The sequence below is a fragment of the Typopeltis vanoorti genome, chromosome 14, assembly GCF_054136105.1.
Source record: "Typopeltis vanoorti isolate ZY-2024b chromosome 14, IOZ_Tvanoo_1.0, whole genome shotgun sequence".
Lineage (NCBI taxonomy): Eukaryota > Metazoa > Arthropoda > Arachnida > Uropygi > Thelyphonidae > Typopeltis > Typopeltis vanoorti.
The window spans coordinates 7,853,153-7,875,478 of NC_143562.1; the positions used below are offsets into that span (position 1 = coordinate 7,853,153).

General features: G+C 34.6%; 1 protein-coding gene across 6 annotated transcripts in view; it reads right to left on the reverse strand.

The window, feature by feature from the left end:
* LOC150099156 (uncharacterized) overlaps positions 1-21,412 on the reverse strand; it is a 55,494-nt gene extending 34,082 nt beyond the window's left edge. The window contains exons 1-3 of one of the 6 annotated variants that reach the window (XM_090403573.1): positions 20,876-21,412; positions 4,268-4,495; positions 163-291 (exon numbers count right to left, since the gene is read on the reverse strand). The gene's annotated coding sequence lies outside the window, so the exon portion shown is untranslated. Of the gene's footprint in view, positions 1-162; positions 292-3,894; positions 4,496-20,875 lie in introns of all 6 variants that reach the window. The other 5 variants (XM_090403572.1, XM_090403575.1, XM_090403574.1 and 2 more) reach the window with 5 other exon arrangements.
* Between the last annotated feature and the right edge of the window lie 914 nt (positions 21,413-22,326).

Below are 22,326 nucleotides of genomic sequence, written 5' to 3' on the forward strand. Positions count from 1 at the left end.
GTGGGAAAACTAATGTGATACTTTTCTTTAAATGAACAAATATCCATTTGACTTCTTTAGTTTCATATATGTATATTTTCTCTCAGAATTGAGGTATCTTGTGCATTTTTTTTTTTTAATGCTGAACTCTCTGAAGCTGAAATGAGCAACGGTTTTACTCACCAAAGACTTCTATAACATCCACATGATCAAAATCACAGAAAAAATTTGACAGTGCTTATGAAATGTTCTGTGTTAAAACCTTCATTATAATTTGGTAGGCTCCACTTTGCTGAATCAATGAACTTTTTTCTAGTTAAAGAAAAAAAAAAAGTGATTTTGTATTAAACAACCAAATTAAATAACCTCATAAAAATTAATAAAACATTACAAATAATTTAACAGATATCAACACTTCTAATTTCCTATCTTAATTTATGCTTGTATGTAGATCTGGTCTCTTTTGACCAGATCTACGTGTACTATTTTGACTGTGTAGTCATTCGGAACAGAAATCCTACGAATAGGTTGTTACTCCTTATTCTTGGAGGTGTCCTATGTCTTTAGAAGAGTGTGTTTCACAGGGATGGTTTGCCTGTTCTGAGGGACAACTCCCCCCCCCCCCCCCCGAGTTTCTGGATGAAAAATCCCCTACCTTCGTATGAGACCGGCTAATTCACTTTTTGTCAAAAGAGACCAGATACCTCGCTTCACTGATATGAATGGAACCCAGATCTTTCCGACCAAAGGGCTTCTTCTATACTGACTGAACTACAGAGTCTCTATCAACACTAAAAAGATAAAATTACAAAGATTTTATTCACAAAATTCTAACAATCAATTGTTACAATTTTGTGGACATAACTGGTTAGCATATCCTTGGTTCGTCATGAACTGGTGATCACGCAACATATGGCCTATCCCAGTCAAAGTCATCCCCAACTTCCATAGTGTGATCTAGTTTCCCCAAATAGGGCTCTGGCAAGGCAAGTATTAAACACATATCTTCCCTAGCTGGAAGAAATGCCAACTTCCAAGTGCCTTTCATCACTCAGTGAAATACCACCACTTGGCATCTTGGAGGCATGGAGTGCTACTCCATGCCTCCAAAGTGGCATGTTTCATCTCCACAGCAAGACCTCCAGTTTATGTCCCTGTTTTTTCCCATATGAAAGTGCAGGTGATGGGAATTCTCAATACAAATGAACTAGGGAACTGATAATCTTCATTTGACAGTATACCGAACTGAACTCAATAGTAATGAATCTGTTAGAGCCTTTCTGAAATGCTGGTGCAAATCCTGCTGCTGCTTACTCTGCCAGGTTGTGCCTGGAGGGTGACCAAGTTAGTAGTGGTAAGGATTCTGTTCATCCTTATTTTACTAGAATACTGGAAGTGCTGTACTGAAGAAAGTGGATATTGCAAGTGTTGCAAAGACTGTACATCATAGTGCTGCTATGAGAAGTATTCTAACATGTAGGGATAAGGAGGTAATTGTGCCACTGTATAAAGCACTGGTCAGACCACACTTGGACTATAGTACTCAGATTTGGTCACTTGATTTTCAATGTGATGTGAAAACATTGGAGAGGGTCGAGAGACAAGTGACTAAGACAATATCAGAACTTTGGAATGCTGGCTATGGAGAGAGGTTGAAGAAATGTGGATTGCAGAGTTTGGTGGATAGGAAGAAAACAGATGATATGATAGAGATGTTTAAGTTAGTGAGAGGATTTTATCATATTAATCCAGAGTGAATTATAAAAACAGTAGAAGGTGAGAGAGGCAGAACTAGAGGCTGTCCCTGGAAGTTAAGTAACAGTGTGAAGAGGGAGGGTAAGGAGTAGCTTTTTTTACATGGAGAATTGTCAGTGAATGGGATGCATTACCAGAATATGTTGTTAATGCAAGGAGTGTTAAGAATTTTAACATTCAGTATGATAAATATATTGTCAGACCTTTCGCAATGAGTCTGCTGACTCCATGGAGGGTGTAATAATAATAATAATAATAATAATAACTACATATATAAAAAAACTTCATAAAAATGACAGCAATCCCTCGATTGTCTAATGCCTAATCTTTAAAATGGGCGTATTAATCGAAAATGCACAAATCAAACATAATAACCTATTGGAAAAAGTACAATACATTCCTCAAATTTCTTTTTTGACCCTTAATTTTAAAGAATTAGGGTATGTCTCAGGGACTAGTTATAGGAAAACCATAAAGTTGAAAGACAATAAAACATATTCAGAACATAAATTTATTATTCTACTTCTTAACAAAGAATTGAGTTAACATAGTTTGGTGTGCATTATGTTTCTTTTTTTCATACAACTGACAGTATGGCCCTATTGCCTCTTCTACTCTTCTGCAAATTTTACTGCTTCTCTCTTCATCAGGGTCAGCCTCTAAGCATTGCTCCTTAAAAACTTCAATTGTATGAAAAATATTTTCAAGTTCTTTCTGTGAAATCTCTTTTGGCTGACTGCCGATGGTTAAATTTTCTTCATATTCTTGAGGATCTTTCCGCTGTGCATCTAAATTTAGCAGGTCAGAATCACTCAATTCCTTGGAATGAGATTTAATTAACTCTTGGATGTTATCATTGTCAATCTCATTGAAACTCAGTTCATGCCTGATGTTGGCAATTTCCTCAACAACATTAATGCCTTTGAGGGCCTTAGGATTTTGTGTCTTATCAACTACCATGGGTTTTAACTTTAGATTGCCTTCGACACTGCCACCTAATAGAAGAGTCATTCCATCCTTTGCGACTTTATAACCAGGCAGAGATTTCTCTGATTTGGTGAGAAAAGTCTTGGAAGGCATTTGCTTCCAAAAAAAGGCCGGTTTTATTGACATTAAATATTTGTTGGTCACAATAGCCCCTTCTTCCACAATTTTCTTCAAAATCTCTGGATAATTTGCGGTCATCTCCTTATCTTCACTTGCAGCTTTGCCTGTGATTTGAACATTATGTAGGCTATTTCTCTTCTTGAAACGCTCAAACCACCCAGCACTAGCGTGGAATTCTTCTTTTCCATCACCAACAGCCATTTCTTTCAAGGTTGCAAAGAGACTTAATGCTTTTGATTTAATAAGGTCAGTGTTTAGTGGGATCCATTTTTGGTTACAATCTTCGATCCATGTAGAAAGAAGTCTCTCTAATTCAATCATTATAATACTTTGATTTCGAGTGGTCTGCATGCATGATGAACTTGAAGCAGCCTTACCTTTCTCTTTGTATTCAGCAGCTTTGCTTAAAATTGCTCTTATAGTTGATTCACCCATTTTGTGTTCTTGTCCAATCTTTGCTCTGGACTTGCCTTGTTCATTTTTCTTTATTATTTCAAGTTTTTCTTCCAATGAGATTACTTTTCGAATCTTTTTCACACTTCCACTTTTCTGTTGACTAATTCTTTTACTCATGATTAAAGGCTGGGAAAATACTTTAAAATAAAAAAGTAAGGAAAACAATTGCAAATGAGGCACAAGATATGATCAGCAAAATGCTATGTAATTAGCAGATTACATATATTTGGGCAGTAAATTTGGAACACAGCATACATAGAAATAGTGCAGTACTGTATGTCATTAAAAAATAACTTTATAAAATGTTTTAAATCGGTAACTAAATTATTTCATCCTGGTGAGTGATTTTTTAAAATAGTTAGCGATAAAAAAATTTTTAAATCTGTAACATTTATTTTTAAGATTTATATAGGCACACTAATCGAAGTTTAGAGACATTAATTGAATTTGGGTATAGAAAAAAAATGATGCACTAATTGAAAACACACTAATCAGAGACACATTAATCGAAGGATTGCTGTATAACAATACAGTTGTAAAAAATAATTTAAACATACCCCAGATAAATCAAAATTTCTTCCAGTAAAAAACACTTACATATCCATTTCAGCAATATTCGAGGCATCAATAAAAACATTAATGGCATACGTTGCCACTTACAGACTTCAAGACCTGATCTACTTTTCCTAACTGAATCCCAATTGGCATCCTCCACGACTACAGTCCACCTCAACTATCACAGCTACGTCCTACACGATGCATTCCACAAAAAAGAGCGGAACAGGTTCTTTTATAAAATCTGATATTCCTTGCCAACCTGGAATCCCCAGTGGTCAATCTGCTAGGCTTAAGATTTCTTCACCTCACTTCACAGAAATCTTCGCTGCTTATATTACTTCCCTAACTCTGAAAACATTCTGCCCTTTTTGGTTACTTATCACTAAAAGTTGATTTCATACAAACTAATTACCTAAATATTAACAATGTCTTCCAAGGAGACTTTAATGTCTATAACACAAACTGATTAATCGCCTCCAACTTCACAGATCAAGCCTGAAGAGAAGCCGAATCAAGACATCTGGAAAATCCTGAATAATCTCGATACTTATAAAGCTCTGGTGCAGATGGTATTCCTCTAGTGCCTAAAAATTAACATCCATCCTGTAAACCAGAAACTAAGGACGAACTACATTTTTACCTGTATATGAAAAAATTTTCATGATTACAACCAGATGTGGACATAAATTTATTGCCAGCATACTAATAAATTATAATTACACAAAAAATGTGTTATAAATTTTGCACAAATTAAATTGCAATGTGTTTTTGACAAAAGTTACAAATTTCCTAGGGATGTAGATAAGGAATTAATATACAATGCTTACAGAAAACTATGCAGAGAGACATTTCAGTATGGAATATGTCCACTCCAAACTGTGATGCAACTCTCTCACAACATTGTACCATGAATAGCACCACGTGATTCAGGCGTTCTCGAAAAAAACTGGCCCAATCCTCCTTCAGAGCACGGATAAGCCTTTATTTTCTGGAGGGAAATTTCTAGCAGCAATTCTCCCCCTTACTGCATATATGGGTTTGAGATCTGGGGAGTGTGCTGGCCACTCGATTCAATTAATATCCTTAGTCTCTAGAAGTATCTCCACTGCTCATGTATGATGTGTTGTGGCAATGTCATCCATAAAAATGAATTCTTTGCCTACAGTACCACAGAACAATCGAATATGATTTTGAAGAACTTCATTTTTCAATATTGTTCACTAATCACAGCCCCTCTTTCCAGCACTTATAAGTTGGTGCATCCATTAAACATAATGCTTCAATAAACCATAGCTCTTTGTAGAGCATGTTTTAAATTTTTATGGATATAACACCACTGCAAATGTGCTCTACAATGAGCTATAGATAAAGGAATGCAGACTTCAGGCCTTTGGTCATATTGGCCAACTTGTTGCAGACATCTTGCCACAGTTTGTTCAGATATATGCGTGCCTGTGCTTGAATGGAGCGGACTTGCAAGGTGACTTGCCATAGTGTATTGATTATATTTTGTTGTTAAAAAATAAATCTGTCTTCCCACTCTGTGGTAGAGTGAGGGTGACCTCTTAAGAAACATCTGGATTACACATTCCATTGGTTTGAAACGCTGTCTAGAGCCTGGATACAACATTATGTGAGATTCCACACTCTCTGGTAATATCAAAGTTGGTCGATTGGTAGAGCCTCTGCTACTAATGGCCCAGTTAAGTAAGTTTGAGCGCGGTTAGTAGTTGGAAGGGGACCAATCGTTCGATGCTGTTGGCACACTCTCCCTGGATGAGTCTTTGGACTCCCTGGAGGTGTCAAATAATAATAATAATAATAATAATAATAATAATAATAATAATAATAATAATATCAGTAATTCTGCGGCCTTCTTCAAGCTTTCTCTGGATGAAATTGTCTAGATCAGTGGCCTCCAAACTTTTCGCTGTGAGGGCCACAATGGGTACTTCAGCAGTGTTCAGCGGGCCATAGTAATAAAAAAACTCTAGAACTAGATATATGAGTTTTATTGAAAGCAGATAAAAACTGATTACAGAGTATGTGAGATTAAATTATCGTATATTAATGATAACGAACACTATAAGCAAATTCTCATATTTTTATCACAAATTATAATAAAACCATTAATGTGAATGATGTAACTGTGTTTGTGTTTTTAAAATTTTATTAAACTCAGGTTTAAATTTTGAAGTGTTAATTATGAGTAGCGATTTCAAATGTTCATCAGATAAATTTGCCCTGTATTTTGACTTGATATACAATGGTATCTCGCTAATCCAAATTAATAAAAACCGTGATCGTTCGGATTAGCAAATTTTTTCCCAAGAGACAACAATAACTAGCGTTTGAGACAAAAATAATCAGAAGGCATATTCTGGTAATTGGACCACATTTTTTTTTAATATGCTAAAAGCACAATAAAGAAATAAAACCCGACAAGTTTCGTAAGTCGTTTGACTTACATCTTCAGGGGTAAAAGGTAACTGAAAGTTAAAACAACAAAAAAGGGAAATTAATAGTTCATACTATACCGGTTGTAGCCGATTGACTGTTCATAAAATTAAAAAATCAGAATGCAGATTCAAAGCAGTGCTAAGTTTAAACAATGCTGGATGATGCCACGTTCTGTTGTTCACGATCATAATGTCTGAGGTCTGACCGAGGTATATTTTTTTTATCAAAGCTGACCAAACTTGGTGCAGAATTAAGCCTTGGTTTTTATTACATTGTGTTGGAATTCTAAGCATGTTTGCAGCTTCTTTAAATTTCCTTATGTAACAGTTCTTTTCTATATAAAGACATGTTTGTTTTCTGCCAGAGTACATTGTGGCCAGTGGAAGTGGTAGGGAAAGCTAGACCTGATTTGTGTTCTCTTCTGTTTTGTACATTCGTTTGGTGTTCGTTCATGCGCATTTCCCCAGATCTTCCTGTCTGTCCTATGTAGTAGATGCCGCAAGAACAATAAATTTTATAAACACCTGTTTTTTTTTAAAGGATGATGTGGAGGTTTCAGGGGAATAGAAATCTTGAAATTTTTTCCAGCGGCAGAAAGGCTACTTTGATGTTATGTTTGTTTAGTAATTTAGCCATCTTGTCTGTAACATTCTTGATATATGGAAGCAGCGTGATGGCGTTTTTTAAATCTTGTTTCTGTGAGATGCCTGTAGAAGGAGTGCGGAGGATTTTTTTGATAGTCTTGGGTTCATATCCATTTTTTTTGAGGATCTGTGTTAAATATTCCAATTCTTCATTTCTCTGTTTTTCTGTGCTGGAAATATTATAAGCTCTGTCCCTCAGGGTTTTTATAAGACCTATTTTTTATTTTTATTTATTTATTTATTTTTTTTTGCAAAGGATGGTGGTGTGAGGCCACATGAAGAAATCTTCCTGAGGGAAAGAGCTTATAATATTTCCAGCACAGAAAAACAGAGAAATGATGAATTGGAATATTTAACACAGATCCTCAAAAAAAAAAAAAAATGGTTATGAATCCAAGACTATCAAAAAAATCCTCCACACAACTCCTACAAGCATCTCACTGAAACAAGATTTCAAAAATGCCATCATGCTTCCATATATCAAGAATGTTACAGACAAGATGGCTAAATTACTAGACAAACATAACATCAAAGTAGCCTTTCTGCTACTTTGATGTTAGACAGACAGGAAGATCTAGGGAAATACACTTGAACGAACACCAAAAGGATGTACAAAACAGAAGAGAACACAAACCAGGTCTAGCTTTCCATACCACTTCCACCGGCCATAATGTACTCTGGCAGAAAACAAACATGTCTTATATAGAAAAAAAACTGTTACATAAGGAAATTTAAAGAAGCTGCAAACATGCTTAGAATTCCAACACAATGCAATAAAAACCAAGGCTTAATTCTGCACCAAGTTTGGTCAGCTTTGATAAAAAATATACCTCAGTCAGACCTCATACATCATGATCGTGAACAACAGAACGTGGCATCATCCAGCATTGTTTAAACTTAGCACTGCTTTGAATCTTATTTTTTAATTTTATGAACAGTCATATGGCTACAACTGTATAGTATGAACTATTAATTTCTCTTTTTTGTTATTTTAACTTTCAGTTACCTTTCACTCCTGAAGATGTAAGTCAAACGACTTACGAAACTTGTCGGGTTTTATTTCTTTATTTTGCTGCTAGCTTAATAAAAAAAATGTGGTCCAATTACTGGAATAAACTATGAACTTCTAAACCACAGAAACCTCCACTTACAAAAATAATCAGATTCTAATGGTACATCAATTTAGTTCTATAAATAAATGAAGCAACTGATAGAAATAAAAGCTACTGTACTGTAATGTAAAACTTAAAAAATAATACAAGTTTATTTTAGCAAAAAATTTTGTTTGTATATATCTGTATTGTTGAAGACTCTGATTTAAGAAAATTGCATAGTTCAGTAAATAACTTAATTTGTGTAAACAATATCATTTTCTTTTCAGTTTCACAACACAAAAAAAGTTTCACAAAATAATACACAAAAAAAGTTTTTTTTTATTTCTCTGTAAAAAAAGTCACTGATTTTCTTTTGTTTCCTTGAAACTAAACTTTTTTTCGAATGCTTCTTCTCGAAGCTGCATTAGCAATAAAATTTTATGGAATGGTGTATCATTCTGTTTAGCCCATTCTATACACACATGAAAACTATCAACTGCCTCTTCATGTTTTTTTTTTTTTTTTTTTTGAGTTCTTTATCGTCACATTCATCTTTATTCTTCTAATTCATTCTGTATCGTCATATTTATAATTTCAGCATCGGATTTGATTTCGAATTCACTTTCGGTTCTATCTGTAATCCATTCCTTAACATCTCTTTGTGAAATATCAACATCTGGATTTATATTTTTAACTAAATTATGCACGTTTTGAATTTCCTCTTTTTGTATATCACGTAGTTATCTTGGTAAATTCTAGAAGGCCACAGTTTTTTCCTTGACACTCGAAATGCTTCAGGTTTGAGGCTTCCCAAGCAGCAGCAACTGAGAATGCTACATCCTTCAAATTTATATTTTTTAATATAAATAATAGTACACAAAATATTAGTAATAAAAAAAAATAATAAAATAAATAATAGTAATTATAGTAATAAAATAAAAAAATAATAACCTGTGGAACAAGTAAAACATTTCAGCTTCTTAGGCACAATTTCTACTGAAGATGGTAAATTAAATACGGAAATAGACAACAGAATCAACAAAGCTGGTATGGTAGGAAGTCAATCGAATAAATTCATATGGAATAAGAGAGAAATTAGTCGAAACACTAAATTAGCTGTATACATGGATCTGAGAGCTGGGTCAGAAGTGAAACACTTTACCAAAGACTAGCGACTGCAGATATGAGAGTTCTGAGAAAGATTAGAGGCATGAACAGATGGCACCAATGGCAATATCATATTAAAAACGAGGATATTAGGAAAGAACTTGACATTGTCAGCATCCAGGAATGCATATGGTCACTTAAATAGAATGAGCAAGGAAAGATTAGCAAAACAAGTGTTCTCTGCCAGGTCGACAGGAAAACGACCCAGAGGAAGACCAAGATATAGGTGGATTGATACAGTACAAAGTGCCTTAGACGATTGAAATATAAGATCTGATAATGTTGGCGTCTTGACAAGTAACAGACTGATCAGGAGGAAAATTGTAGATAGGAAGTTAGTAATGATGTAAATTTTTCATGTAGTACTATCATATCCTGTACACCCCTTGAGGGTACATGTCAGGAATTTGATGGCGATGATAAAAATAAATAATAAAATAAATAACAGTACACAAAATAAAATAATAGTATGCAAAATAATAATATGTAAGAAATAAAAAAAACTTTTTTCTTTCAAGCTGCAGTTCGGATTACTGGAGGTTCTAAAGAGGTTCGGATTAGCGAGATACCACTGTATTTCATTCTGCAAAAAGTTCGTTCGCAAAGATACGTTGTCCCAAAAATAGAGATAAATTTACAAGCAAATTTCTTCAAATTTGGGAACTGCTCAGAGTTCAAAAATTTATAAAAATCGATCAAGTTTCCTTCCTTGAATTTATCTTTAATATGTTCATTTGCCTGAAGTTCAATAATTTCCATTTGAAGTTGACTTGGGACATCAGTAACAACACAGTCAAACGGATTTTGAAACAATCTTATTTCCCTAGCATTGGCGTCCAAATCAGCAAATTGCTTCTGAAATTTTTGTTTAAGATCTGAAATAACTAAATTTGTGAACGAGAAAGGAAATTCTGCTTTACCCTTTTTATGCAATTCTGCACAGTATGAAATATGAGCAAAGTTACAATTTTTCACCTGGTCTTCCAGAAGTATCAACTTTGCTCTGAATGCCTTGATATAATAAATGAGATAATAAATCACAAACTTAGTTATTTTCACCCTGCAACTTTAAATTCAAATTGTTCATGTGGTTCACCAGATATGCAAAAAATGCCAATTTCCAAACCTACTCGGTATCTGATAAAAGTGGTTCGTAACGATTTTTCTCAGTAAGAAAAATATCAATTTCATTCCTGAGATGAAAGAACCTTCCCACAGCTAAGCCAGCGAACTGCAGTATAATATGTCAAGTCAACATACTCAGAATCACATTCTTTGAGAAAGACCTAAACTAGCGATGATTAAGTGCATGAGAGTGAATGAAATTTACCATAGAAATAACAGGTTTCAAGACACAGCTCATATCAACGTATTTTCCACAAAGTGATTGTTGGTGGATAACACAGTGAAGAAACATTGGTTTTAATATTTCTGCATCCTCACAAGCTTTTGTGATTTGCCCAACCAACCCCATTTTTATACCAGACATGTTTTTTCCTCCATCAACTGTCACGTACTGCAGACGATTCCAGTGCAAATTATATACTGTTAGTGTTTTTCTGAATTTCTTTGAAGATATCTTCTCCTGTTGTAGTACCAAGCATGCTGCGAAGTGACGCTAATTCCTGTGTGACATTTAAGTTCATCATCAATGCCACGTAAAAGTACAACGAGTTGCGAGGTATTACAAATATCAGTTGATTCATCCAGTGCGAGAGAATACTGACTAAAACATTGTACTTTGCCTACAACTTGCTGGATAATGTTATTTCCCATATTTTTGACCCGACGAAAATATGGGAAATATATTTCGCAATAGTACTGGCGAAAGAGCTATTATTTTAAAAATATTAAGTTTTTCTGGACATAACTTGGCCACTGCTTCCATCATACATTCTTTGATGAATGGTTTTCCTTTTTTAGCCAACACATAAGCAACCTTGTAGCTTACCAAGGTTAAGGCTTCATTTTCTGAGTGTTCTTTCATAAATAAGCCTTGCTGAGAACGCAAACAATGACATGATTCAAATTTATCTAAACGCTCCTTTTCTCTAAATTACGAAAACGTTGAAGCGTGTTTTGTTTCATAGTGGTGGTGTATATTGTATTCTTTCAACACAGCAACAGTGTCTTTACAAATGAGACATACAGCTTTATCCTTTGAGTTCGATTGTATGATGAAGTATTTTACACCCCATTCTTCATTAAACGCACAACATTCATAATCAACTTTTCTTTTCTTTTTCCCCATCCATGTTAACCCTATAAAAGAGAATAAATTTATAAATAAACATAAATTTTTTTATTTATTTATTTCAAAAAACAATTTTTTTGGTAAAAATTACCAAAAAAAAATCTTATCACGACAATTTCTACGTGCGAACTGATACTTTTTTTTTGAAATAGCTGAATTCATTTTTTTCTGTTTGGGAAACAATTTGTTCAAATTTTTGATAGTTGTTAATTTTTCAACCGAATATACACTGACAATTTACGTGTAACTTTTTTTTAATTTCGTATTACTTCGAGTTTTTTATCAATGAATACAGATTGGGAAATTTTGTTTTCATTTCGTGTTTTGCTCGTTAGTTCATTTTAACCGTGTTTTTACTGACTTTTTAAAGTGTTCTTATTTTGTGCAACATAAATTTTTTGTTGATAAAAAAAGTTTATTCAGATGTAACTTTTTTATTTCGTTTTGAATTCTTTTAAATTTTTTTTTCTTCGTTAGTCCATTTTAACTGACCTTTTACAGTCAGAAAGACAGTAACTTGGATTAACGATTACTTTTTGCTCTTCGGGAATATATTTTGAACACAATTTTAATTAATGCATTTGAAATCTATCAACACCCCGTATTTTTTTTTGCGGATTCTTATTGAAAAATTAGTCCAATTGGCAGGCCTGATAAAATCATATCGCGGGCTGCATCTGACCCACGGGCCGTACAGTGAGGGATAAGGTAAAGGCAGTAAAACATCAGGAAAACCATAAAACTCCTAGGAATGATGAGATCACTGATGAGATGTTAAAATGGTGACAAGGTGATAACAGATGAACTGCACCAGTTGTGTAACATGAAATGGAAGAAAGGGAAAATTCCAAAAGAATGGACAAAATTAATTCTAATACCCATTCACAAAAAAGAAGCCAAATGAATTGCAAAAATTACAGAACAATAGCACTAACAAATCATGTGTGAAAAGTACTATGAAGGTATTAATGGAAAGAAGAAGGAAACTAATGGAAGAAAATCTGGAAGATGAGCAAGCAGGATTTAGGAGACAGAAGTACTGCATACCAAATGTTAATGTCAAGACTGATTACAGAAAACTCTCCATGTAACAATAAAAATGTTTATACATTTTAGAAAAACATATTACCTTGCATTTTAAGGAATGTTCCAGGTAACTGGCAGTAGCATTGTCACCCCTGTTTAATAAGTCTTGAAACAGCACAGGTTCCAAGGGAATGGAAAAAAGCTAAAATTGTTCCGCTGCAATAAAGGTGATAAGGCTGTGGCTACAAATTATAGACCAATTTCTATATCTGGAGTCATGGTGAAGGTATTAGACAGATTAGCGAATACTAGGATACAGAAATGGGTAGAAAATAGCAGTATTCTCTGTGGTTGTCAGCATGGGTTTGTTAAAGGGAGATCATGTTTTACTAACTTATGTACTACAACAAGGTGACAACTGTCTTGGACAAGAGGGATGCATATATGGGTCTACTTAGATATTGTTTTTGATAGACTGCCACATGACAAGTTGTTCAATAAATTGAAATGGATGAGATTAAATAACAGGCATATGAGATGGATCAGTGACTGGCTGTCAGAAAGTACCAGAAAGGTATATCGATAGTTTGAAAGAGGAAGGATACTATGGGTGTGCTGCAGGAGTCAGTTTTGGGACCACTGTTGTTCAATTTGTATATTAATGATATTGGGATGGGTTTAACTGGTGATATGCAGCTGTTTGCAGATAATGCAAAATTGGGGAGAGCAATACAGAGTCAAGCAGATGTAATGGCATTACAGGAGGGCTTCGATAGATTGCATGAATGGGTAGTTAAGTAGAACTCAGTTCAATGTTACAAAGTGTAATGTTTCGAAATTTTTGTAAACAACGATAGGATGCAAAGCATTCAGTTGGTAGGAAACTTTCAAGAAGACAGAGGAGATGAGAGATCTGCCAGTGTGGTGGTTACACTGGCAGATTTTCAGGAGTTACACTGCTTGTGCAGTGTAACTCCTGAAATTCAGGAGTTACACTGCACAAGATGTGAAGACATCACATTGGATGCCTTCACAGCCAATGATGCAGTATCCTGACATGCAGAAGTAAAGAGTTTATGATGCTATTGTATAAGGCCTTGATCAGGCCTCATATGGATTATTATGCACAGTTTTGGTTGCCAGGCTTTCATGATGATGAAGATATGTTAGAAAGGGTCCAGAGATGATTCACAAAGGTAGTCAGTGGTCTTTGGAATGTGGAGTATAAGGACAAATTGGGAGAACGTAAATTGCAAAGCCTTGTGACTTACCTTACACTTTGCAGCATTGAACTAACAGTTATACTTACCTGCCTATTCATGCAATATATTCAAGTTTTCCTGTAATGCCATTACATCAGCTTGACTCTGCATTGCTCTTCCCAATTTTACATCATTTGGAAACAGCTGCATATCACCAGTTAAACCAATCCCAATATCATTAATTACAATGGGGGATGGGGTAGAACAAGAATCCATCCCTGGAAACTGTATAAAGATGGTGTGAGCAGAGAAGGTTCTTTACATGAGTGGTTGGTGAGTAGACTGCATTGCCTGAGTGTCATCTGAATGTGTGAGTTTTGTGTGATAGTGTGTACCTCCCCCACAATGAGTCTCTGATGCCATGGAGATTAGATGTTAATAATAATAATGTTTTGTTGACTTTCAGAAAGCATTCTACAGTATAGATGAGAAAATAGCATGGGCTGTACTCAAATCTCATGGATAGGAACCTGATGTGTCTCTTGCAGAACACTAATGATGACAATGCAGAGAGTGCTGTGAGAAACTGTGGAGAAATAGGAAGATGGTTCCAGACAACAAGAGGCAATAGATTAGGTGACCTGATATCCTTAAGCATCTTTATCTTGCTTTTGGAAAGAACAATGATATCATAATGGATAATATAAGGTGAATTTCAATTCAAGGTACAAAAATAAACAATTTTCAATTTGCACAAGACACATTTATTACTGAAGAAGATGAAAAGGAACTAGTAAGACCAGTGCTGAAGCTAAGTAAAGAGATATATGCTAATAATGAAAATCAATAAAACAAGAACAATGATATTTGGAGAGAAGAGGATGAAAAAGCAAATAATGGTCAATGACAAGAGCTGGAAGAGGTTATTAACCACATACCTAGGCAGCGAGATGAAGCATGATTCAGGCTGCAAAAAAGAGATAAGATCTCAGATAACAAAAGTTCAAGTAAACCTACAGGCCATGGACAAGATATAGAAAAGTAAATCAGTGGGCCTACCCATAAAGCTGAAACTGCTGAAAATATGCATATTCCCAAGTGCTCTCTATGGCTGTGAGACATCAGTAATGGTCAAAGACCCTGCAAGATGAGTATTGGCTTTTGAAAGAACATGTTATAGAAAGATTCTATGAATTGGATAGATGCAAAAAGTAACAAATGAAGAACTGCAAACTAGACTGCAAAGAAAATCAAATACAGAAAATAATTCAAAGGAAACTAAAGTTTTTTTTTTTTGGATATATCTGCATTGTGAGTGGATTGCCAGCTTCTTCACTGGTCGTTGCATGTCATAGTGGATGACTTCCTCTCATCACATTTCTCTATCAATGCTAGTGGATGCCAGGTTCTATACTCTCACCCATATTCTTTGTCCTTTCCATCAAATTCTACAAATCCTTTTTACAGTTTTGCTAATGATGGTACACTCCATCATACTTCCTCATTCGAGAAATTCCATTGTACTTAAATGACTGAAGCTTCAAGATCATCCATAACTAATAACTTAAATACTGATCTCCTCACCATTCTGAAATAAGGTGAAGAAAACGTAGTGAATTTCAAAGCTATTAAAAGTCATGCCTGTCTTATTACCCACAAGATAGATCCTACTTCACTCCCACTTACTTTTCGTAATGTTCCAATATTATTATTATTATTCTGGACAACTCCAAGGAGTTGACAGACTCATTGAGGGAGGCCCTAACATCATGTCAAGAACAACTATTCGACATTCACACAGTATCTATCATATCTCGCCTTGAACTCGTTCACAGTCGTAGCACCCACAACAGACTCTGGCAGCTTATTCCACTCATTCACCACTCTCCAAGTAAAAAACCTAGCTCTAACACCCCTGCTAACTACATTCTTGCCCAGCTTCCATGTATGGCCCCTAGTCCTCCCACCACCAGTCCTATTCTCAAAAATATCTTCTGAGTTAATCTTATAGAAACCCTTCAGTAATTTGAATGTCTCAATCATATCAAATCACATCCTTTCGAAGATAGGCTTTCTCTTCTTGGGCTGACCACATCTAGCTTATCCTGGTACAAACAAATTAGATCAATAACTTCTTCAGCCTCTATTAAGCTTGGCATTCTTTTTCATTCAAAACACTTCTAAGTTTCAGAAGTGTTTTGAATGAAACATACCAACCATACTGTTCTCATATTTCAGGTAGTATGCCCAAAATCTCCCTAAGAATTCTTGATGATATACAATAGAGGGTGATCCACTAAATAGGTAACCCCTCCCCCTCCTTTCACATATCCTCTTCAGTCACTTTTCCACAGACACTCTGTTCCCATACTATGCCTTTTCTATAGGTACTTTCATGAGTGCTGCTCCACTGAACTGGCTACTACTATCCTCCACTTTCTTCTAACTAGAGCAACCACTAGTCAACATCCCTACACTGTCCAATGCCAAACATAGGAGAGTGTGAGCAGGTGCATAAGAGGTAAGTTCTTTGCATGGAGAGTAGTGGTCAGTGGAATGTTTTGCTAATACTGTGGTGAATGCAGATGCATTAAATGAGTTTAGAATGGTTTGAAGGACTTTGTGTGGACACCCCTTGACACAGGATTAGATGAAAGAAAACTAATATGCTATTTAGAAGTCGTTACAGATCCAAAAGATTATTTTTTGAGTCAGCCATGTCTATGAAGAATTCTAATAAACTGAACAAATATGGTTGCATTATTTTGCCTAAAATATGGAAGACTATTATCTTAAGAGCAGCTCCAACACAGCTTTAATTTTTTTTTTTTTTAACATTAGAGGGCACCAAAATAGGACTTTAGATCCTTTGTCCATTACAATTGAAGGGTACAGGGGAAAAACAACTTCAGTCCAATTTGGCCTTCAGGCCATTATTTGCCATTTGTTTTTTTAATTTTTAAGTACTATTTAAATTAATTATGATTAATATACATGAATGTACCATATCTATTATTTTTTTATTTTGTTATGCTATGTTTATTTGCATTTTGACAACAAGGAAAATTTAATTACGTTTTTTTCAAAAGTCAATATTGTGGACTGAAGTTGTTTTTCCCCTGCACCCTTCAATTGTATGGTTTCATTTACTCATTGTCATGCATACATGCTGTGTTGTGCTCTGATGATGATGATTTGAAATTCAGCAAAATATAAGCAAGATGAAAAGCCAAACGGCTATATTTTCTGGTGAAGTTAGTTAAATCTTTGGCATGAAACTCGTAGATCGTAGTTTTCGATCTTAGAGTTTCGCATACTGGCTGTAAAATAATAAGGGATTTTTATCCCCTTAATTTAAAATATAAGCAAGTTAATAAAACATCTTTTTATAAAATAGTTCATTTAAAAAAGTCTGTGAAATTTTGATTAACCATCCTAATCTTAACAATAATGGTGGCATAAAAATCCCAAGAATTTTAATGCCACACATTCAACCCACTTATTATTATTGTGCAACACCTCCAGGGAGTTCAAAGACTCATCGAGGGAGGGCACCTACTCTACAATTCTGTCACCATCCAATTCTTCAACTACAATCGTCATCTACACCAATGCCATCTACCGTCCACCACCACTAGTATTTTCACAAACAATCTCAACATCCATGCACCATGGTGGGTTTCGAACTCACAGCCTTTTGGTGCAAGAGCGAATATGCTAACCACTCGGCCAACCAGGCTTTAGTTCTTCAAGTTTTCCAGCAAACTCTGACTTTAGGACTCTACGTATTTCAACTTTTAGTGGCCACCATTCTTACTGTTTTGCTTTATTTATATGTATACTTATAAGAGTAACATTGTGTGAGCATGTTGCTCTCTAGCTTAATTTATTTTTGTAACCAAATAGATAATAATAATAACAGGACTCCAGCATTGATGAAGTTTTTTTTTTCTGACCAGAGGTCAGGCAAATAGTTTTAACAGTTGACCAAATCAACATAACTTTAGCATACCATGTAGATTGTGGTGCAGCTTGTTTCTTTGCATATATGTGTATACTCCAGATAATGACCTTAATGTGAAAGTTGAAATGTCAAGTGATTATTTTGGTTTATATTAAACTGAAGTTCTACCCTAACATGGTAGTTGTTTCCATAAATTTTATGAAGAATTCTGACAACCGTATAACCATGAAGGAAAGATAAAGGAATAATTGACACTAAGTCACCATAGCTATTTATTATTATGAGTTGTAGTTAAATTGGTTTGATGTGTGTGTGTGCGGAGGGTCCAAACCTTTGATATGGCGCATTCTTCAAGGACTTGTTGCATATTCTTCATATCCTGAAATAATACCTTTAATACTTTTATATTTTCTTAATTGCATTTCACCAAACTACTTAAAATTTGGTAGTAAGCACAGTGCTTCACAAAGAAAAAAAAATTAATAAAATGGGGATAGTCAGAAGAAATGGGACAAACTAAACTTACTTCCATGTGTGTGATCATAACTGAATTCATAATTTCAATTATGATCTTGCCCATGGAATTAGGATTCATGTGCAAGATCAATATTAATTAAAAATACAAATATGAAATTTTTAATCCTCTAAATAATAACAGAAATGGTTCTAAGTCATACAGAGAAAGAAATAAAATGACATTCCCATACCAGCTCATGCTGAATTGTTTCATGTAACAAGTACAATATACCTAGCCTGTGGAGCTCAGTGAAAATGGCACATGCTGTCATTTGAACTAGACCACCTGAAGAAAGAGCATCGTGAGTTGTGGAAAGAGAGGAAAATAATTCCATTACATAAAGCTAGCTCCAAGACTAATGTAGCAAATTACCAACCAATTAGCATATCAAGAGTTGTTGTTGTTGTCAAGGAACTACAGAAGTCGGTGAAGAGCAAAATACAAGCATGGATAGATGGAAATGGGATACTGTATTGAGAGGGGCATGGTTTTGTGAAGAGTAAATCATGCCTCAATACGGTGACAGCTGAGCTGGATAAAGGTAATGGGTTGAAAGTGATACTGCTGGAATTTGCAAAAGCCTTTGATAGGATACCACGGAGATGGAAATAGTTGATGAGGTGGAAAAGAGGATGGTTGATAAAGAGATATCAGAGAGTACGTTATTCAGAGCAGAGTCCAGAAGAAGGCCTGTGACTATGCTACAGGGCACTGTTCCTGGATGGCCGTGACTGTTTAATTTGTACATTAATGATATAGGAAAGGATCTGAGAGGAATTGTTCAGTTATTTGCCGATGATACAAAGTCGGGTAGAGCAATAGTTAATATAGATGCTAAAATTTTGCAGTTATGCATTTTAGAGTAATTCTTCTCTGCTTCTGTTTTAATTATATCTTTAATCTTTTCCCATAGTTCATCTGGTTCTCTTTCACACAAAATGAGCATGCTGAATCTGTTCTGCATACTAATATTGCATTCGGCAGGTGTTTCCAAGATCATATCTGATTGACATTTGTGTTGTTTTCAATCTCTATAATTTCACATGCATCATAACCACTAATAATTCATGGTCTGTTCCACAGTCTGAACTGGAAAAGTCTTGACAGACTGAATTGCACTTCTCCATCGTCTTTGTCCAAGTATATAGTCAATTTGATTTCCGTATTGTCCATCAGATGATATCCATGTGTACAATCTCCGTTTGTGTTGTTTAAAGCAGGTGTTAGCAACAAACAAAGAATTCTCTGCTAGTCTTTTTCCTGCAGTATTACAAAAACCCAAACCAAAACAACCTGTTTTCTTTGCTCCTCGGTTTCTCCGACTTTTGTATTCCAATCTCCGATAAGTAGTCAAAAATCTCACTTTGGTGTTGCATCTATCACTTCTTGTAACTTTCCATAAAATTCTTCTATGTCTTCTTCTGGTGCCTCTGAAGTGGGTGAATAAACCTGTATGATGGTCACATTCATTGGATATCCACTGACTCTGAGAGAAATGATTCTGTCACTCACTGGATTATAGCCTAATACATATTTCACCATTTTTTTCCTGAGTAAGAAAGATACTCCATTTTTACGACTTGTCTCCTGTCTTGAGTAATATACCATTTAGTCCCTTGACTGAAAATGACCCATTCCTGTCCACCTAAGTTCACTTATTCCCAATATATATATATATATATATATATTTTTTTTTTTGACACCAAAAACTAATTTTCACCCGAAAGAAATCACTCTTCCCCTGCTCTTGAGAATGATATCACCTCCGTTGAGAAACACTAATTTACAGCATTCATATTAAATGTCATAACACCCTACATGTTCTCAGTTGAGCAAGCTGTTTGTTTCGATTTGTGACATTTTCATGTCAAAAATCAAAACAATTCAAGGAATCCTTTTGATGTTACTGCAGGTATTTCTTCATTTTGAGGATTTTATTCTTTTCTGCTATTTGTGTTACATTTATGCTGTGGATATTTTTGACATTTTTCCTGTCTCCCCACAAATTAAATATCTTGAAGTGTTTGCTTTTTCTTTATTTTATAAGCAGGTATGGTGTTTCAGGTGATACTGGTCATGAGCATGTGATTTCTTTTGTTATTACTGTACTGTTTTTATTATTATTCTGTGATACTGTTTACTTATCTGCATTGCTTTTTTCTTCTTTAAATCTATATTGAGTTTTCTTACCTCTTTAGTGGAGTGTCACATGACTGATGCAACTTCTGGTGATAATGCATAACTGTCACATGTCTTTGTTGATTTCTGTTATTGGAAAGCAGTAGCAGTTATATATTGGTACTGCTAATTGATCATCACCTGGGAAGCCCATATAAAGAGTTTAGCCCTAGAGTATCATGTATGTTAACTGAGATTATCAGGCTTTTATCTGATGTTGCATGATGCAAAACACTATGGGTAAAAAAATTCTTCCACCTTCACATGAGACAGAAAAACTCACCTACAGTGGATAACTCCAGTGTTCCATGTTTGAAGTTGCATATTTGTTCTCTAGAACAAGGTTTCTGGACTATGTAAAAAATAAATAAAAGCACACAAGAAAATTAAACAATTAATAAAAATAGAAAAAAAATCATTGGTACACACAAACCGTTTTAATGTACTATAGGTTTGCAATATTTCATGGATGGGAGTTACATTAAAAAATAATACTAGCAAAAGGCTTTATTACTTCTTGATTTGGGTTTTATCAACCAAGGAGCATCATTGCTGAATGAGTGAGAGAGAGAGAGGCTCTATAATACCAAGATAACTCTTCCAATAGTTATACAGTCTTCTCATAAGCCCTTGATTATGTTTATGTATTATGCTATCTGGATGATTACATCACCTTATGATTTTGCACTTATCTTCGACTGTAAAACATTTAAAACTTTTCTTTCTTTTAAGACAAACACAAATTGCATATATATAGTTGAAAACGCTTAAAAACTTTCTTATTTTTACAAGAACACTCGATTGCGTACTGGAATTCGAGGTATTTTGACTTCTCAATCTATTGCCTTGTACTAAAAATTCTTCTCCGATTCAATACTCTCTAACTCAAAACATTAATTACTGACTGGTGAATTCAGATTGATCATATGAATATCAATTGTAACTTATGAGTGCAAACAGTTTCACCTATTCCCTCCGGTGCAAAAAAAAAAAAAAAAATGTGGTTTGAAGATTAGAGAAGATATACGTTAGGAAGAGGAAGCACACTTTCTTCTTTCCTGGTGGTATAGGAAAGGACTAAAATAGGACTGACACAGACTCGTCCAAGGTCTATAAGGAGACTAAACGGCATTAGCGGATCATTAATTTTTTAAAAAAATTTAATTATTAATTTTATTTATTTAATAAATTATATATATGCAGGTATTCCTTGATTAACGTGATTAATTATTCCTTGGTGTTACCAAGTATATCAAAATTGCGTTAATCAAATATAATAATCAATGGTAAAAATTACAATTGGTCCATGATCGATTACTGTATTAATCATTCGTTTTATATGGCACACTTTTAGGAAAGATAAAAAATGAATGCAAAATAAAATTTTCATAAATGCTTGTACCTACATTAGTTACTGCAATTTTTTTTTTTATCAAACACAGTTAACAAGAGGCGTTTGAACAGTTTTAGTTTTTTTCTTATCAGCATAAATTCTAGATAACAAGCAAAATGACTCTCTAGACCTCGACACACAAGCATTCTTCGATTAACATCTGGATTCATATCCATTACTTGCTGCTTAAGGGATTCTAAACTGTGAAATATTCCATCCAGTTCTTTGATTGTTATTTCCTTTGAAACCTTAGCTTCACATTCCATTTGTTCGTTATCTTCATATCCGCCTTGTTGTTCAATTTCAAGAAGATCGTTGTCCCTGAAATTTTTTGAATTTGAATCCAATAATTCTTTAACATCTTCTGCGTCAATACCATCAAGACCAAGGTCTTTACCAATTGCAACGTTTTCTTCAACTACGTTGTTCACAGAATTTTGAAAACTACCTAAGTCGTTACCGCATTCTACAAAGGGTTTTTCCTTTTCCAAACAGCTCTCATGCAGCTAGAAGACACTTGCTCTCACGTGTCATAAATGTTTTCAATTGCGTGTTTAATGTTGAATTTTTTC